This window comes from Papaver somniferum, chromosome 2 (genome assembly GCF_003573695.1).
Source record: "Papaver somniferum cultivar HN1 chromosome 2, ASM357369v1, whole genome shotgun sequence".
NCBI lineage: Eukaryota > Viridiplantae > Streptophyta > Magnoliopsida > Ranunculales > Papaveraceae > Papaver > Papaver somniferum.
This window is the reverse complement of record NC_039359.1, coordinates 51,628,327-51,634,619: the sequence shown is the minus strand read 5'-3', so window position 1 is coordinate 51,634,619 and position 6,293 is coordinate 51,628,327. Positions and strand designations below refer to the sequence as shown.

At 35.2% G+C, this 6,293-nt stretch overlaps 1 long non-coding RNA gene across 1 annotated transcript; it reads left to right on the top strand.

Moving 5' to 3' along the window:
• Window positions 1–2,236: 2,236 nt before the first annotated feature.
• Window positions 2,237–4,428, top strand: LOC113353259. The gene is made up of 4 exons (XR_003361180.1): window positions 2,237–2,538; window positions 2,814–2,911; window positions 3,171–3,294; window positions 3,950–4,428. It is a non-coding gene; the product is annotated as an uncharacterized LOC113353259 (long non-coding RNA).
• The last annotated feature ends 1,865 nt before the right edge of the window (window positions 4,429–6,293 follow it).

Here is a 6,293-nt window from a genome sequence, read left to right as displayed (position 1 = left end):
GAATTAGTAATGTGCATTTACTAATTAGATTTTCCGAGAGATTTCGATCTTATTTTTGGACAGAGCATTTACAGGAATTATGGAAACCGAATTTGTGCTTTAACGAATATCTTGAGAATATTTTCGGTTTTGGAAATTCCTTGGTGTCCAAACTTCCTTGTCTATAAATACTTGAAGTTTTCCTTTCTAGAAAACTTATCCTTCATAACAACAGACTTCCTCTTTTGTTGTTGTTACTAGTGTAGCCGCCTATTCGGAGAGGAGAGTAACCTAATTAGGCGAAATCTCCTACGGCCGCTCAGTTTAAAGTCTTCTTTGGGATTGAGAATCTCTAGCGTGTACCGTTGGTGGGAAACTTGATAATTGCGGCTTATCTTTGGTTTTCGATTGATTTTATTGACTAATGGTGGTTGAAATCTGATTGCACCTAGTTTGTTTATGCTTGAGGATCTTCTCTTCCGATATAAGATTCACTCAAACTAGTTCAGAGTTTCGACAGGGATCTTTAGACTGTTGTTAGTTCTAAAGACAATCTTGTGATAATCCATTGTTAACAGACTCTGTTCTGTGCGTGATTGATCACAAGAGATTCAAGTGATTGTGTGTAGGTTATTATTCAAGATTTAAGAAGATTTTAAGACAAAGAAGATATTGAAGATCTGACTTGGGTTTATAATCTTTGGTGTGCACAATACTTGTTTTAGTAAAAGAGGATCCAATTAATAATCGGTTTATCCTTGTGGTAGATTGGATTGATTGATTGAGTAGATCGGCATCAACAGAATTCTTTGGATTAATAGTGTTGATTGGCTTAATCTTAAACGATTACTTCGGTAATTGAACACAAGATGAATCTAAGGACCTGACGAAGGAGTTTATGTTAAGATAAATGGAAGAGCCTTTGTTTGATTCATATCACTTGGTTGAATAGAGTTGATACCAAATAGATTTTTTGTTCCTTTACTGTTTGGAATACGAACCAAAGGAATTGTTCCAAGTACGTGACTTATTTATAAGTTGGAGGCGTGGGAATACATACAAAACTAGGTGAACTATAGGTTTAGTTGCCTGGTTTCAACTATACGAAGTTAGGTGTAATTTTGTATAGCGGCTTAATCCTGAGAGGATTCAACTCTGGACAAGGTCCCAGGGTTTTTCTGCATTTGCAGTTTCCTCGTTAACAAAATCTTGTTGTGTCATTTACTTTATATTTCCGCATTATAATTGTTTTATTATAATTAAAGTAAATTACACAACGTTAATTCCTATTTACTTGACAAGCAATCCTATTGTGTTTGGTTAAGGCCGAATCTTTTTATCAAGTAACATACTTTGTTGTTGTATTGTCTCGATCTCGTATCCATAAACGATCACACGAAGTGTGAACCGATTAGTTGCATTTTCTCGACTCATTTCATAGACAATCACTTTCGGAGAAAGGACTTATAGGTAGGAAAAGTTTTAGCTTGAGGTATATTTGGGTACCCTCTCCTTTTCACCCATGTTTCAGATGAATCCTATGGCTAAAGGGGATTCTTGATTTTTGAAGGTTGGCCATTTGACCCGTAATTTCACCAAATCTAGATAAGATACCTAGGAGGTTTTAGCTTCCCCTACATCCGCTTTTGTGAATAAAAAGCAATCATCCGCGAAGAATAAGTGAGAGATGTTTGGAGCATTTTTGTTTATTTTAAGCCTAAAAATTTTCCTTTCAGAAACCTCCTTTTCTAGGAGCCTAGAGAGAACTTCCATGCATATTAGGAAAAGATGAGGGGAAAGGGGATCACCTTGTCTAAGCCCTCTTGAAATTTTGAATCTTGGGCCATGAGAACCATTAAGAAGAATGGAAAAAGAGGTGGTAGAGATGCATTGCATTATGCGATTAACCCAGGAATTGCTAAACCCTAGTGCTAACAGCTGAATTAATAAAGTTCCACTCCACTCCGTCAAATGCTTTTGAAAAATCTAATTTTAGAGCAAAATGACCTTTTCTAGCTTCCCAGATTTTCATCGTGTGAATAAGCTCATCTCTCCCCCTTTAATGAGAGCAAGAATCTCAAAAGTTAAGCTACATGGGCCGTACGATCACTAAATTTTAAATCTGAGCCGTCGGATTTCGTAATATTCCAAAAATGATTCCCGTGTGTGTGATTTTTTTGGTTACTCGACGAAAATGCCCTTTTAGAATTTACGGAAAAAATCTCTCTTTCGTATCGCAATTCTATCTTGGGTTCCACCATCACCACCAGCAACACCATTATCACCCCCGCCAATATCATCACCATTAGCTTATGCAGACACGGATCTCATTAGTCGTATGCAAGCTTCATGGTAACATCAGAAATAGCAGCTCCTCCATTAACATATTTCTGAACCCTAGAACTCAAATTTGAGCTGATGAAGATGGTGGTTCAGAGATAACCTAACTGATTGTGTTTTCATCTTCTTCAAAATCAAATTAGGTTTCAATCGAATTACTTAATCAATCTATGTTCAAAAAAGTTACTCAATTAACCTTCATTCCTTTGGCTGATGAAGGTATGCGTTAAATTTCCAATTTCAATCTTTTGTAAAACTGGGTGTTATATGTGTGGTTTTGAATGAGAATGAATATTAAATTTCTCAATTTCAATCTTTTAATTGATTATTAGCAACCATAGTGTCATTCTTGCATTTATTTCTTAATTGTTAAGTTTGTAACAGCACAAGATTATTACATGGATTTTTCACATGGGCAACAAGTTTACAAGTTCGTAACTCAGTTGAAGAGCATAAAGCAGAATCAAGTTTAATTGTTGATTCTGCAATTGCAGGTCTATCTCTTATTACGTTACTGATGCAGCTATACTGAGGGCTATGGTGGAGGATTTCTGGGCCGTCAACTATAGAAGTGTTTAACAATTCAGTGCAAGTAAGTATGTTAACTAATTAAACTATAAACTAATTAGCACAAGCTATTGATATTTAAAGTTAAATACTACATGTCATGCTCAAGTAAGTACAAATGTGTAGGATGTGTTATTGGTGGACCTTTGCCCCTTTTTAATGAATACCATTTGAAAGGGCGGAGCAGATTGATGATATCATTTTTAGCTTGAATTTGCTTGATCAGATTTGGAGTTTTCAGATGACTATTTATGGTTACTCTTTGTGTATTGTTTCTTTTTCAGATAACTTTTTAGGGGTATGCACAATTAGTGACAGCGGTTGATGTTGTTTACATGGTCTACGGAAAATGCATGGATGGTGGATTCCAATCCATCTTTTCCATCAACTTTTTGAAACTTAATAAAGGTATTTGTAAATGATCATAATATATAGTCGAACGTAGTCTTTAAGGAAAGAGCATATTGTGCAATGTAACTGGATATGTTTGGGCCTAGAATCAGTTACAATATGTGTCCCCTTAGAACAGTGGTGATTGAAAGAACAGATTCACTTAGGTGACGAGCTGGGGCAAGATAATGTTCTCCGTGTTCTTTTTTTTTTTTTTTTTACTTTTTTGTAGTGCATCCTTTGCTATATCAAATTGAATTGGCTTATGCCAAAGTTAACAAATTGTAATACTGATTTCATTCATATGATATGCATGTAGCATTTCATTTACAACTTCATCCAAATGGTATAAAATAGTTTCCCCAAACAGGTGACTCAATATGTAAACAGATAGGAACTCCAAATCCAGTTTAGTTGTAGAAACTGCCTTTGACTATAATCTGAAATATTTAGATCATTGAGAAATTCATATGACTCCTGTTTTTGTGAAGACATATGACAAATGCATGGATCATTGGTTACGGTATGTGCCACAGGGATCCTTCTTTCGTCTTTGTTTTTTTTTTCTCTTCTCCCCTGCCCTTCTTCATGTATAGTTTAGTAGTTTTGCCAGTGGCCCTCATTTCAGTCCGTATTATATGTTTGCCTAATAGATTTATCTACACTCATGTAGGCACTTTCCCAGATTCTCTCCAGCTCTTCGCAGTGGCTACCCAAGAACTCTTATACGACTTTGATCATATAACCCCAGTTGAGGCAGGTGAGACCTGGATGACCCAAGTTCACATCATTCAAAAGTGATATAAACTTGATTATGTAGGGCCTAATGATGCGACTAAATTGGATATGCTTTCTGGATGATAATGTAAGGAATGCCTCCCCACTGTTAAACTTTCCATGGTAATGTTTGGTTTTTGTTGGGAGTGGCCATTTAAGTGGGTAAACATAATATTGCAGTGTTATTGTTTGGTATTTTTGCAAAGTGCAACATAATAAATGCTTAGATTCGGTTTTGTTGCAAACTGCTATGGCTATGCATAAATGAATATTAAGTGAAAATGTTTGCCAACATGCAACGCACGTGCATTCTACTTGTGTGGTTGATAGACACATTTTTGTGTCTACGTTGTCCTTAATTTCATGTATTGTTGGTACTCGATTTTTTGTACTTATTATGGTATTTTATGTGTTTTTAGGTACTTTTGGAAATAAACATTCTTGGAAAAATCGGCTCGAAAAGTCGTCTAAAGCACCGGAAGGAACATGTTATTCATACTCTCACTTGTGGATAAGGGGCGCCCAAATGATAAGGGGTACCCAAAGGATATTTGCACCCAAGCAGCTGATCAGAGACACCCCTCATGGCATCTTCTATTCGCACCCAGGACCGGATAGGGGGCACCCATCTTCTTCTTCACGGGAAAGATATTTGGCGGGAAAAGAAATCTCAACTGTGTGAGATTCTGGTCATGATATTATTGGATATTTGTGTCTTTAAGACATGATTGTCTTCTTACCATGACAGTAAGATTTTGTACGTGTCTTGAAGGGAAGGAAATCGTATACTTTTTGGATATTTTCGAAAACAGGAAAGCAATTATTCACGAAATTAATTGAAGATATTCTCTTCATTATTTGGCTCAATTAAATGAAAAGATTTGGATATACCATACAACTCAGAAGACGTGTGAAAATGGGAAGAAAATATTCCCAGAATATTTTTCATCAAGGCCGAGTTAAGAGAGAATTATCTTGAGTTATAACGAGATTTCTTGGTGCTACTGGGTATAAATAGGTTCCTAGGATCACATAGAATGAGTGATTAGGGGAAGAGTTTTAAACACCCGATTTTCATCATTTTCTCTCCATTTTATCTTTGTAAACAATTTTTGAAGCAATGAACAAATATTTTGAACGTGTTTACACAATGAAGAGCTAAACCCAATCTTTCGGGGCGATGGAGGAAGTCATTCTTCCAAAAGTTATGTGGTAAAATTTATTTGAATTAATTTATGCAATTCTGTTATGATTATTTGCACCGAATGAAAATTAAGTAATGATTTTTATTAATTAGTTGTGTTTTCTCTTGGAGAAGTATGCTTAGTTTAGGGATTTTGATACTTCATGCTTGCGATTAACAATTGATGTTTTGAAAATCTAATTTAGGCAATGATTAGAATCATAATTTCTTTTGATTGGAGTTATATTTTCTAGAATTGCATGATAAAAATTAACATTAAATTACATGAATTTTGGTGAATGGTGAAATCCTGAACCCCGGTCTCTCTAATATAATCATTTTTAATTTGCTTTATTTTCTTTAGTTTTAAAATTTAAATCTAAAAGCACAACCTTCACAAGTCTTGAACGAACTCTATTTATTACTACAACAACTTTGAAAACACATCAAATTTTTGGCGCCGCCGACACGGACTTGTCTTTAGGCTAGAGTTTTTAGATTTTTTTTTTTTTTAGGTTTATTTATTTATTTGTTCTTCTTTACGTTTTTGGGTTTTTGTCTTTTTATTTCAGATTTTGGTGAATACTTAAAGACTGGAGTAAAAGGCAAAGCGAAGGAGCGAAAGAAGAAGATTTTTTTTTTTTTTATAAAAATAGAGAGAAAAAAAAAAGACATTTTTATTTTTGTAGATTTTTATTTTTTTTAAAGTTTCTTTTTCTTTTGCACTTTATATTTTTGGACTTTGGACTTTAAATTTTGGGACATTATTTTTTAAAACCCTACGGAAGGGTGGTTTATATATTAATTGTTTGCAGAGAAGGACGGTGATTACGATATCACCTCGGCCCCTCGGATTCGTACATGACATAGGAGTCATGGCCCGAGTCGACTACAAAGGTTCATCCCCCGTCTGGTACGGGAGATAAGTTTGTCGAAACACTCGCGAATCCCCTGTCAGCGAGTTACTGTCTTCCTTCGTATGTATATATGTTGAGGACTTGAAAACGGATGCTTTAATTTCCTAGTAAAGGGAAAGGACTGGCCATACAAGATAAGG